At 42.3% G+C, this 14,088-nt stretch overlaps 1 long non-coding RNA gene across 1 annotated transcript; it reads left to right on the top strand.

The window, feature by feature from the left end:
• Positions 1-12,102: 12,102 nt before the first annotated feature.
• LOC135057544 (uncharacterized) lies at positions 12,103-13,710 on the top strand. Its single transcript, XR_010244193.1, has 3 exons — positions 12,103-12,133; positions 13,396-13,482; positions 13,676-13,710. It is a non-coding gene; the product is annotated as an uncharacterized LOC135057544 (long non-coding RNA).
• The last annotated feature ends 378 nt before the right edge of the window (positions 13,711-14,088 follow it).

Genomic DNA, 14,088 nt, shown 5'->3' with positions numbered 1-14,088 from the left:
AATAATAGGTCTCCCGGGGGGTGCAGTGAGTGATTTATGAATCTTAGGAAGGTGATAATATGTGGGGGTGATAGGGTGAGCAGGTATCAGATATCTAGATTCTTCCCTCGTTATGGTGCTTTTGACAGCAGCTGCTTGTACTAATAGAGTCAGAGCCTTATGAAAATCCAGTGAGGGGTTTGAGGACAATCTAGTATAGACACTGGTATCATCCAGCTGTCTAAAGGCCTCAATTAAATAGTCATCCGTGTCCTGAATGACAATGGCCCCTCCCTTGTCTGCGGGCTTAATGACAAGGGAGGGGTCACTAGTCAATCTTTGTAGGGCCATCCTCTCTTGAACAGATAAATTCTGTCTGAATTTAAATTTCTTATGGACTTTCAAACACAGTTTATTCATATCATCCAAAGTCTTTTTATAAAAAATCTCAATGGGGGGACTCCTATGGTGTTGCGGAAAAAATTGGGACTTATTTCTAAACATCAGCTCACGACCACCAGAGCGTGCATGGTTGTAAACCTGTACAGTTTGGTTGGATGGATCACTTTCCAAAAGTAAAGATTCCAACATATCCAGACCTACTCTATCATGATCATCCAGAACAATAGGTGTGCCCTCAATTTTACGTTGGGCCAATTTTTTCGTGGCAAAATACCTTTTGCGTGCCAAAGTGCGAACATAGGTATTTAATTCTACAAATAATTTAAAGAAGGCAGGGGGTTTTGAGGGGGCAAATTTGAGACCTTTGGTCAGTAGTGAGGTTTCAGATTTCCCAATTTTTACAGAGTATAGATTGAAAACTTGGGTTTGTTTTAAGTTCTCAAATCTCGTTTTTTTCCCCTGTAATTTGCGCCCTCCTCTGCATCCTCTATGTTTTCTTCTCTCGCTCTCTTTGGGGAGTCTATCCTGAGTTGTTCGTAGCGATTTTGAGTGTGATATGGAGGTCTCGGTTTGTGAAACCTCTGATCCTTCTCCAAAAAATGCGTGGTATTAGAGGTATTAACAGTTTGTAATGTATCTACTGTGTGGATATTCCTCTGTAGAGGAATTTTTGGTCGTACAGAGGGTTCAATTAGAGGAATACTCTGTGAAGAATGAGGATCACTGTGATTGGTAAATGTATGGGCAGATTGTAAATTCTTATTATGCTGATGTTTAAAATCAACTCTATCAGGTCTCTTAGACTGAGAGGAGGTTCTGGTGTGTCTCCAATTGGAAGTACTACGGGATCTTCCTCTATTAGGAGGATTAGAGCCCTTATTAAAACTACGGACTCTATTCTGATTATAGTCATCAGTGTCTCTACTAAACTTCCTATTTTTTCCCTCAATAACCTCTTTCTCATATTGTTCCAATTTGCGATTAAGTTTATGATCATTAAACTGGAATTGTGGATGATTAGAAAAGGAATTAAGTAGTTTCCTAGTGGACTCAATTTCCTGCTCTAATAGCATAGTTTTTTTCCTTACGGTAATTCACAAGTAATTCCATAAGTGAAAAAGAACAATTGTCTAGCAGAGAATCCCATTTTTCCTTTAGTTGGGGATCATCAACAAAGGACAGCGTCTTGAAGATTCTGAGACCCCTAGGGATTTTTTTGGTCTTAATATATTTCTGTAGAGTGACCATATCCCACCAATGGCGGGTCTCTGCTTTCATAAGGTCCTCTAATTTATAAAACAAAGAATTCAATTCTTTCTCATGGTCATTTTGAGTGGGAGGTAAAAAATTGGTCCCAGAATCTTCATTGAAGCTGGCCTTATAAAGTAAACGTCTCTTGGCATTCTGATAAACAGGTCAAATCAACCATATTTAAAAAAATAAAAATTAATTATAAAAAAAGAGCGATAACAGGCAGCTAAGCAGATATACACAAAAAAGAGAACTAAAAGAAAAAACCAGGAACTGCTTCTATAGCGCCTCAATTGCAGGAGGCTAATAATCAAATTACCCTGATATATGCGCGGCTGAAAAACACTATGTGGGTGTTTAGTTAAAGAATATAGAACAGACAAAATCAGCTGCGCAAAATATCAGGGAAAGAACAGTACAATTTTAGGAGAGCCGATGTATGTGTATAAATATATTGATTTATTTTTGAAGCATAAAATAACAATAAAAGATGACATTAATTATTGGATATAAAAATGCACACCTTGACTCAGTTTATCCGTTTAAACAGACACCAAATTGTGTCAGTACTATAGATAAAAATCCACAAATGGAGATGGAGTCCAGCTGTTTAATGGAAAGCAATGGATGGTAGTAGCCGTAAGGTGAAAAGATTAGAAGTAAATGATCAGTGTAGTAGACATCCCATATTATTGAAGGAGTGATCCAGTGTTAAGTATTGTTCAATTACCTCTCCTTAGATGGGCTGGTCCAAAGCCGAGCGTCCTCGGCGATGTGTCCTGCAGTGCCCACTTTGCGAATGCCGCCGGGGAGAGGGAGCCGTGGATTCACTAAAAAGTATAAGCCGTATGCTGGTTTGTCTGGCTGACAGGGAGCTGTGTGTTGGTATGAGCGGCTCGTACGGTCAGATCCGTGGCTGTTCTGGGATTGCTATACAGATGAAAGACGGCTTGCGGGGAGTGAAAAACCCGCTAATGCTTTCAAATAGGATACCTCGGCAGGTGTGCAGACAGGAGATGTGGCCTAACGCGTTTCGTCACGTGACCCGTGACTTTCTCAAAGGAATATACCAGCCTCAATCTAGATCCACTTTTAACGCAGGATAATTAGTAAATTGTGTACAAGTGTGGACATTCGTTAGATTTCTCCTAGTTAATCACATACATCGGCTCTCAAGGGATACAAAGCTGATACAAATATCCAGCTATACTGAATTATGATCTCAACACTTTAAAAGTACTAAAAATATGTCTACATTAATTCAATATAATATAAAACCGCTCAAAAGATTAATCAACTTAATAATAAGTAATAATAAATAAATAGAATAAAACGACAAAATTGTGACCAAGGGACACAAAATAAAAATAATAATGGTAATAATAATAATATAATCAGGGAATCTAACATTATATTAATTAATAAATAATTAATAAAACTATATAATAATATATGCAAATATGTGTTATGCAAATGCAAATAAAAATAAATAATAAAAGAATAATGACAATGAAAATAATAAACATAATAAACATTGTTCAAATTATTAGTCATGGTTAGAATCGAACCAATGACTTAAGTTTACCAACATATAGGTTAATACCGCTATGCCATAGAGGCTGGGACAGAGGATCATTAACATTTGAAACATTTGGTGAATATTATAATAACATGTTTATACAGGGGTCATATGTTATAATAGACCTCCCAGAATGAAACAATAAAATTAGTACAAACATAGAAGACAAATAAAAAAGATTAAAATAATAATATAATAATATAATAATCTCTCCTAAAATTGTACTGTTCTTTCCCTGATATTTTGCGCAGCTGATTTTGTCTGTTCCATGATGGGACTTGTAGTTTTACAACAGCTGGAGAGCCACAGGTTGGCCAGGCCTGTCCTAGAGGATGCTGGGGTTCTATTTAGTACCATGGGGTATAGACGGGTCCTTTGGGAGCCACTGGCACTTTAAGAGTTTAATAGTGTGGGCTGGCCCCTCCCTCTATGCCCCTCCTACCAGACTCAGTATAGAAACTGTGCCCGAGGAGACGGACAACTTCGAGAGAAGGAATTACACAGATAGTGGCGAGATTCACACCAGCTCACACATACAAGGCAAACCAAGCTAACCAACTTGAAAACTAAAAAAAAAAAAACAATAGGAAGCGCTGTCACCAAAAGTATCAAATTTAATAAAAGTTGTTTTTACATTATTCACAATAACACACACAATATTATAAAACCAACTCTCCTGGGAGTTTTAAACCATTCTGCTGACTCAATGCTACAGATACAATGTTACTTTAGATTTTATACAGTAACTTTTTAGTGTCCACGCTAGGAGGCTCTCTTTGATACACTGTATCAATATCACCCTAGCAAAGTCTCTTAAATTCCGGGCCACACAGTCAGGCGAGCTGTGACAAGAGTAGCATGCTTTAATTCATTGTATAACTGAACCGAACACTGTGGTATAATTGATCACAAATCATCTAAAATGTGCATCCTACAATTGTTAGAAAAATCAAGGGCATTAGTGAGCTCATTCATTTAATTAGCCCACGCGTGGAGCCTGCATATTTTGGAGACTTCTCTGAGGATCTTACTAAAGATCAATTCAATATTGATACAGTATATCAAAGAGAGCCTCCTAGCGTGGACACTAAAAAGTTACTGTATAAAATCTAAAGTAACATTGTATCTGTAGCATTGAGTCAGTAGAATGGTTTAAAACTACCAGGAGAGTTGGTTTTATAATATTGTGTGAGTTATTATGAATAATGTAAAAACAACTTTTATTAAATTTGATACTTTTGGTGACAGCGCTTCCTATTGTTTTTTTGTTTGTATATCCATTTTTATTTGAGGTTCAGCACCCCAAATTGTGAAGCTGCAGTCACTATTAAAGTGTTTTTATAGGTGTCTAACAGTCAGTATACTAGCGCCCACTGTCTATATTGGAGCTTGAAAACTCAGCAACATCTGAACAAATAAGAATTTACTTACCGATAATTCTATTTCTCATAGTCCGTAGTGGATGCTGGGGACTCCGTAAGGACCATGGGGAATAGCGGCTCCGCAGGAGACTGGGCACATCTAAAGAAAGCTTTAGGACTAACTGGTGTGCACTGGCTCCTCCCCCTATGACCCTCCTCCAAGCCTCAGTTAGGATACTGTGCCCGGACGAGCGTACACAATAAGGAAGGATTTTGAATCCCGGGTAAGACTCATACCAGCCACACCAATCACACCGTATAACTTGTGATCTGAACCCAGTTAACAGTATGATAACAGAGGAGCCTCTGAAAAGATGGCTCCCAACAATAATAACCCGATTTTTGTAACAATAACTATGTACAAGTATTGCAGACAATCCGCACTTGGGATGGGCGCCCAGCATCCACTACGGACTATGAGAAATAGAATTATCGGTAAGTAAATTCTTATTTTCTCTAACGTCCTAAGTGGATGCTGGGGACTCCGTAAGGACCATGGGGATTATACCAAAGCTCCCAAACGGGCGGGAGAGTGCGGATGACTCTGCAGCACCGAATGAGAGAACTCGAGGTCCTCCTCAGCCAGGGTATCAAATTTGTAGAATTTAGCAAACGTGTTTTCCCCTGACCAAGTAGCTGCTCGGCAAAGTTGTAAAGCCGAGACCCCTCGGGCAGCCGCCCAAGATGAGCCCACTTTCCTTGTGGAACGGGCTTTTACAGATTTTAGCTGTGGCAGGCCTGCCACAGAATGTGCAAGCTGAATTGTACTACAAATCCAACGAGCAATAGTCTGCTTAGAAGCAGGAGCACCCAGCATGTTGGGTGCATACAGGATAAACAGCGAGTCAGATTTCCTGACTCCAGCCGCCCTGGAAACATATTTTCAGGGCCCTGACAACATCCAGCAACTTGGATTCCTCCAAGTCCCTAGTAGCCGCAGGCACCACAATAGGTTGGTTCAGGTGAAAACGCTGGAACCACCTTAGGGAGAAACTGAGGACGAGTCCTCAATTCCGCCCTGTCCGAATGGAAAATCAGATAAGGGCTTTTACAGGATAAAGCCGCCAATTCTGACACACGCCTGGCCCAGGCCAGGGCCAACAGCATGACCACTTTCCATGTGAGATATTTTAACTCCACAGATTTAAGTGGTTCAAACCAATGTGACTTTTGGAACCCAAACTACATTGAGATCCCAAATTGCCACTGGAGGCACAACAGGAGGCTGTATATGCAGTACCCCTTTTACAAACGTCTAAACTTCAGGGACTGAAGCTAGTTCTTTTTTTGGAAGAAAATTGACAGGGCCGAAATCTGAACCTTAATGGACCCCAATTTCAGGCCCATAGACACTCCTGTTTGCAGGAATGTAGGAATCGACCCAGTTGAATTTCCTCCGTCGGGCCTCACTGGCCTCGCACTACGCAACATATTTTCGCCAATTGCGGTGATAATGTTTTTGCGGTTACATCCTTCCTGGCTTTTGATCAGGATAGGGATGACTTCATCCGGAATGCCTTTTTTTTTTCTTTTCTTCAGGATCCGGTGTTCAACCGCCATGCCGTCAAACGCAGCCGCGGTAAGTCTTGGAACAGACAGGGTCCTTGCTGGAGCAGGTCCCTTCTTAGAGGTAGAGGCCACGGATCCTCCGTGAGCCTCTCTTGAAGTTCCGGTTACCAAGTCCTTCTTGGCCAATCCGGAGCCACGAATATAGTGCTTTCTCCTCTCCATCTTATCAATCTCAGTACCTTGAGTATGAGAGGCAGAGGAGGGAACACATACACTGACTGGTACACCCACGGTGTTACCAGAGCGCCTACAACTATTGCCTGAGGGTCTCTTGACCTGGCGCAATACCTGTCGAGTTTTTTAATCATGTGGACGACTTCTGGGTGAAGTTCCCACTCTCCCGGGTGGAGGTCGTGCTGAGGAAGTCTGCTTCCCAGTTGTCCACTCCCGGAATGAATACTGTTGACAGTGCTATCACATGATTTCCCCCCCAGCGAAGAATCCTTGCAGCTTCTGCCATTGCCCTCCTGCTTCTTGTGCCACCCTGTCTGTTTATGTGGGTGACTGCCATGATGTTGTCCGACTGGATCAACACCGGCTGACCTTGAAGCAGAGGTCTCGCTAAGCTTAGAGCATTGTAAATGGCCCTTAGCTTCAGGATATTTACAGATGTAGCCACCTTTATCTTGACTGTTTCTCCGCCGAGACGGGCGTCTAGCCACGCTAATGCGATAGCTGAGTTTCATCACAGGCAGGCGCGTTGAGACGATCTAGATACTCATCATGCATTACACATCTCCACCACTGTGTCGCTAATGCTCCACTAATCCAGTACTTTCGATCGTACAGTATAGCGGCGGATTGATCTACAGCTCTGGCAATACTGTAGGCGTAACGGGAGGCGGTGGAAAAAGTATGGAGTATTGTACAGTACAGTATGTGTATGGAGACGCAACTACAGTAATTGTGTAAAAGGAAGAATGTACAGTACAATGCATAAACACCGTGCTTTTAAAATATATGAGCGTCTGAGTTCGCTAATGCATAATGGGAATGGAGGACTAGCAGGAGGCGGAGGAAAACACCGTGCTTTACAAATGCGAGCGTCCGAGTCCTCTAAGGCATAAACCAACAGCAATGGGGCGGGGGCCGGGCGCTGTTTGCAGTACTTTCACACATGAAATTGGAAATCTCTCATGAGGCGTCGTGGGCTAGGGGTGAAGGCTCCCACCTCCCTCGCTGGGAGTCCAGGGTTCGAGACCTGATGTGCTTTCTTTCTTTTTTTTTTTTTTTTCTGTAATAATGCACTGTATTATTTTATTTACATTGTAAGACAGTCAATGGAAGGATGCACACAGGTTTCACATAAATCAAAGTACATCTGCAGGAGCGATTCTTTACGCTAAATGCACCTAAACAGCGGGAATGAAATGAGTGTATTCTGACGCTACCAACTGAGCAAAACAGTACTGTAGATCTTCAGCGTTTGTGCATTGCACAGGACCTGAATTTCCTCCCTGTGCAGGCCCCCAGGGGGGAAGGGCGATGGGGGTAGGGGGGAGACGATGGAAAATACTGTGCCTTTGAAATGCAATTACTGTACATGAGCGTCCGAGTACACTACGGCATACTGTAAACCAACACCAATGGGAAGGAAGTGCCAACCTTATTTTTAATGTGTTCCCGTGACATTCACTTTAATAAAAAAAAATTTCTCTCCAATACAGTACATCCAATGGAAGGATGCACACAGGTTTCACATAAATCAAAGTACATCTGCAGGAGCGATTCTTTACGCTAAATGCAACCTACAGTACGGTACTGTAAGTGAGCAAAATAGTACTACAGTGGGCGTTTGTGTATTGCACATGACCTGCATTCCCTCCCTGTCTACTGCATGATCTGTGCAGGCTCCCATGGGGGAAGGGCAACAGGCTAGCAGGAGGCGGAGGAAAACACCGTGCTTTACAAATGCGAGCGTCCGAGTCCTCTAAGGCATAAACCAACAGCAATGGGGCGGGGGCCGGGCGCTGTTTGCAGTACTTTCACACATGAAATTGGAAATCTCTCATGAGGCGTCGTGGGCTAGGGGTGAAGGCTCCCACCTCCCTCGCTGGGAGTCCAGGGTTCGAGACCTGATGTGCTTTCTTTCTTTTTTTTTTTTTTTCTGTAATAATGCACTGTATTATTTTATTTACATTGTAAGACAGTCAATGGAAGGATGCACACAGGTTTCACATAAATCAAAGTACATCTGCAGGAGCGATTCTTTACGCTAAATGCACCTAAACAGCGGGAATGAAATGAGTGTATTCTGACGCTACCAACTGAGCAAAACAGTACTGTAGATCTTCAGCGTTTGTGCATTGCACAGGACCTGAATTTCCTCCCTGTGCAGGCCCCCAGGGGGGAAGGGCGATGGGGGTAGGGGGGAGACGATGGAAAATACTGTGCCTTTGAAATGCAATTACATGAGCGTCCGAGTACACTACGGCATACTGTAAACCAACACCAATGGGAAGGAAGTGCCAACCTTATTTTTAATGTGTTCCCGTGACATTCACTTTAATAAAAAAAATTTTCTCTCCAATACAGTACATCCAATGGAAGGATGCACACAGGTTTCACATAAATCAAAGTACATCTGCAGGAGCGATTCTTTACGCTAAATGCAACCTACAGTACGGTACTGTAAGTGAGCAAAATAGTACTACAGTGGGCGTTTGTGTATTGCACATGACCTGCATTCCCTCCCTGTCTACTGCATGATCTGTGCAGGCTCCCATGGGGGAAGGGCAACAGGCTAGCAGGAGGCGGAGGAAAACACCGTGCTTTACAAATGCGAGCGTCCGAGTCCTCTAAGGCATAAACCAACAGCAATGGGGCGGGGGCCGGGCGCTGTTTGCAGTACTTTCACACATGAAATTGGAAATCTCTCATGAGGCGTCGTGGGCTAGGGGTGAAGGCTCCCACCTCCCTCGCTGGGAGTCCAGGGTTCGAGACCTGATGTGCTTTCTTTCTTTTTTTTTTTTTTTTCTGTAATAATGCACTGTATTATTTTATTTACATTGTAAGACAGTCAATGGAAGGATGCACACAGGTTTCACATAAATCAAAGTACATCTGCAGGAGCGATTCTTTACGCTAAATGCACCTAAACAGCGGGAATGAAATGAGTGTATTCTGACGCTACCAACTGAGCAAAACAGTACTGTAGATCTTCAGCGTTTGTGCATTGCACAGGACCTGAATTTCCTCCCTGTGCAGGCCCCCAGGGGGGAAGGGCGATGGGGGTAGGGGGGAGACGATGGAAAATACTGTGCCTTTGAAATGCAATTACATGAGCGTCCGAGTACACTACGGCATACTGTAAACCAACACCAATGGGAAGGAAGTGCCAACCTTATTTTTAATGTGTTCCCGTGACATTCACTTTAATAAAAAAAAATTTCTCTCCAATACAGTACATCCAATGGAAGGATGCACACAGGTTTCACATAAATCAAAGTACATCTGCAGGAGCGATTCTTTACGCTAAATGCAACCTACAGTACGGTACTGTAAGTGAGCAAAATAGTACTACAGTGGGCGTTTGTGTATTGCACATGACCTGCATTCCCTCCCTGTCTACTGCATGATCTGTGCAGGCTCCCATGCGCTGCCAGGTATTGTGTAACGAGAATTCTGGTGCTACTGTCATCGTTGTTACACTACTGTACATGTGTCCTGGATACTGTGCAGTACATGTTTCAAATTGACAGCTTCACTTACAGTACTGTTATTTTTTTTCCCACAGTACCACCACCACCACCACCACCACCACCACCACCTGCTGCGCTGCCAGGTATTGTGTAACGAGAATTCTGGTGTGACTGTCATCGTTACACTACTGTACATGTGTCCTGGATACTGTACAGTACATGTTTCAAATTGACAGCTTCACTTACAGTACTGTTATTTTTTTTCCCACAGTACCACCACCACCACCACCACCACCACCACCTGCTGCGCTGCCAGGTATTGTGTAACGAGAATTCTGGTGTGACTGTCATCGTTACACTACTGTACATGTGTCCTGGATACTGTACAGTACATGTTTCAAATTGACAGCTTCACTTACAGTACTGTTATTTTTTTTCCCACAGTACCACCACCACCACCACCACCACCTGCTGCGCTGCCAGGTATTGTGTAACGAGAATTCTGGTGCTACTGTCATCGTTGTTACACTACTGTACATGTGTCCTGGATACTGTACAGTACATGTTTCAAATTGACAGCTTCACTTACAGTACTGTTATTTTTTTTCCCACAGTACCAACACCACCACCACCACCACCTGCTGCGCTGCCAGGTATTGTGTAACGAGAATTCTGGTGCTACTGTCATCGTTGTTACACTACTGTACATGTGTCCTGGATACTGTACAGTACATGTTTCAAATTGACAGCTTCACTTACAGTACTGTTATTTTTTTTCCCACAGTACCAACACCACCACCACCACCACCTGCTGCGCTGCCAGGTATTGTGTAACGAGAATTCTGGTGCTACTGTCATCGTTGTTACACTACTGTACATGTGTCCTGGATACTGTACAGTACATGTTTCAAATTGACAGCTTCACTTACAGTACTGTTATTTTTTTTCCCACAGTACCAACACCACCACCACCACCACCTGCTGCTGCATCCGAGAGCTCCGGAAGTGGTAATAATTACTTTTTGTTACAGACACACTAGTTTCCTACAGTATTACTGTAATTTTTGTATTTTACAATACTTGTCATCTTTTACACACAGACCGCCTCGTAATTGATACAGAGGAGGAGCTCATTCCCATTGATTCGGGGGAAGAGGAGCCAGATTATAGTAAGTACAGTAGGATTTAAATTAAGAGGGAAGTCCAGAACCAGAGCATTTTGTACCATGTTGGAGGGTACAGTATGTGTATTTCCTGGAATGAACCTTTTTTTTTTTTTCACATTAATGTTTTTTTTCACAGGCCCTACACTGGAACAGGCCACGGAGGAGGAGGAGGATGATGATGATGCTGCTGCATTTAGTGGTAAGAATTATTACTGACATTGATCTGATGCCATCAGAGTAGCACTTTTCATCAGATTTTTCTGGCAAATGCGTAGAAATCGGATGAAAATTGTTTTTGTTTGAACTGGTGATATTGCCCATACAGTAGCAACCGATCACATCCCACATTAACATTTACAGTATCTAGTTACACTTACAGACGATAATACAGTACAGTAGGTAATATTTGATTGGTTGCTACTGTATGGACAACATCCTGTTCTAAAAAAAACACCCATCTTACTCAATTTCTCTCTCTCTCTCTCTCTCTCTCACCCCTTGTCACTGTCTCTCCATTCATCTCTCTAGATACTGTCAGTGATGAATTTCCCATTAGGCACGAGAGGCACGTACTGTACCTAGTGGCGGCATCTGTTTGGGGGCCTCAGTTGGATGCTTACAGTATGCTAATACTGTCATCCCAAAAATTACCACTACAGTAACTGCTAAATATTTTAAGTGTACTGTACAATATGCACATACAGTACAGTACTGTACAGTATACATAATTCAAAAGAAAAAAGAGTTGCTACTGTACCTTATTCTAGTCATAATCACCGGCATACGGGTCACTCACAAATTTTCTGATGGTCTCGGTGGGGTCCCTTGGAATCACCATGCCTGTCACAAGCATACCTTTTTTTACCCACCTGACACTGGGCCTGGACACTAGTGTACTATTACTATACTTTTTACTGTATACTGTATCTTATAATATTCTTCTCTTTTACCCACAGACGACGAGCCAGAATACATTTTTGGTAAATATACTGTACAGTAGCAATAGTTGGTACTGTAATTACAGTATTTTTTTTTCTCCAACATTATTTTAAGTCAAACTGATATGACTAACTGTACTGTATTATTTTTTTACAGTCCGTCGCCAACCAGTGGAGGAGACACCTGGTAATAAAATAGAAATACATAATGCACTGTACTGTATTCTAACTTACTGTAACATGTATAACACTGAGCTGATCATCTTCACACCCTCTGACATAACCTTACAGTACAAACTGTACTTTCTCTCCTTTTTCACCCTCTTCACTCCACAAATGCATGCTGCGTTTCCTGACTACTGATATAATAGTGTGTAGAGCGTAGCGAGGCACCGTGCCCACCGCGTGGCGAGCGAAGCAAGCATGCAAGGGGCTGCTTTCCGCTCGCCGCCCCTGTCGGGATTGTGTGGTCGGGATTCCGGCGTCTGTATTTTGACTGCCGGGATCCCGTCCAGCGGGATTACGTACTGATCTCCAGTCTGAGCCTGCCCTAGGCATAGGCATACTTGCCAAATGCCCAGGGGCACAAGCAGCTTCTGCTGATTAATATGATATGCAGCATGCCTACAGTATATTCTGTGCATACAAAATGCATTACTAATGTGCAGCATTATGTGTATACAGTACTTTGTTGTGTAACATATACTGTAGCAAGGGCACTACTGTGTGGTCTAATGTGAACAAAGAGCAATATGATGTGATGCAATGTGAATAAGTGGGAATACTTTGAGGAGTAATGTGGTACTATCATATGATGTAACGAGAAAAAGAGACACTATTGCATGATATGTTGTGAATAAAGTTGCAGTACTGTGTGGCGTCATTTCAGATTGGGGAATTACTGTGTGGCCTTGCCCCTTCCCAGCAAGAACATGCACCGTTTTGGGATGCACACCGAATGTGCACACTGTTGCTATTTTAAACATACAGTACAGTAAGTTGGAGGAGCACCAAAATGACGACTGCTATGGTTGAGGGGTGATGGTGCTGGGAAAGGGGTACAGGCTCAGAGGCGGAAATAGCATCTGTGCAAGGGGGCAGCATCCAAAAACTTGACTAGGGAATCATATTATTTATGGCTGGCTCTGAGTACAGTCCACTATTATGGATAGTACTCCCTACAACACCACCTACAGTACTGTAACCCTCTTTTTTCTGAAGCGGTCATGAAATGTCATGACTGCTAATACATACAGTAAATGTCTACAGTATTTGTACTGTGGTGTTTAATTCCTTTGACAATTTGTTTATGACCTATTGAAGCTAAACTCTTGTACAGTACTTTATATTTTGAATACCAGCAATACAGTATAATACTGTACCTACAGTATACAGTAATAATTGTTTACTATTTGAATGTGACTAAATGTTTTTTTTTCTCCAATATAGTGCCAATTATTTATGGGGGCCCCAGACAGGGGCAAGATAGGTGGGCTGGCCCAGAAGCGGGCAGGCAGCAGCCCACTTATACAAGAGGTAAACTAAAGCAATGTTTAAATTACCTCGACAGCATACAGTAGTGTTTGATTTACTGTACTGACAATACAGTACTGTACATTGTAAATAACAATATTGTCTAATATAGAGTAAAGTACAGTACTGTATTGCCATTACTACACTGTAAAGTATTCAGTATTTGTTTTGTAATACTGTCCTTTTTTTCCCACAGAACAGTTGCGGCGTGCCATCCAGCTCCAGCGGGTGGTGGTCCACCTCCTAGTGGACCACTATTTTAATATTTTATTAAGTTTTATTTAATTTTATTTAATAAAAAATTTTGTTCTTGTACTCCATTGTATAGTATCTTTTTCTACTGTATAAGATAGGCATACTGTACACCATACAATTATCTGGCAGATAATCTGCAAGATCTGGCTGTTTGTAATGAAATTCTCTCCTAATTTAGCTGTGGTGTACAGTACCTCCTGAGTGTGCTGGGGTGCTTTCTGGCCAGTTTGGGGTGATTTGGAGCAAGTTTGGTCGGCCATCTTGCCGACATGTGCTGTCGACTGTTTGGCAAACATGTGTTTTCACTCCAGCATGTGTGTGTCAGGCATTTTGTGTGTGTCAGGCATTTTGTGT

The sequence above is a fragment of the Pseudophryne corroboree genome, chromosome 3, assembly GCF_028390025.1.
Source record: "Pseudophryne corroboree isolate aPseCor3 chromosome 3, aPseCor3.hap2, whole genome shotgun sequence".
In the NCBI taxonomy this organism is placed as follows: domain Eukaryota; kingdom Metazoa; phylum Chordata; class Amphibia; order Anura; family Myobatrachidae; genus Pseudophryne; species Pseudophryne corroboree.
Note: the sequence above shows the minus strand (reverse complement) of the source record. Positions and strands in the feature narration are given on the sequence as shown.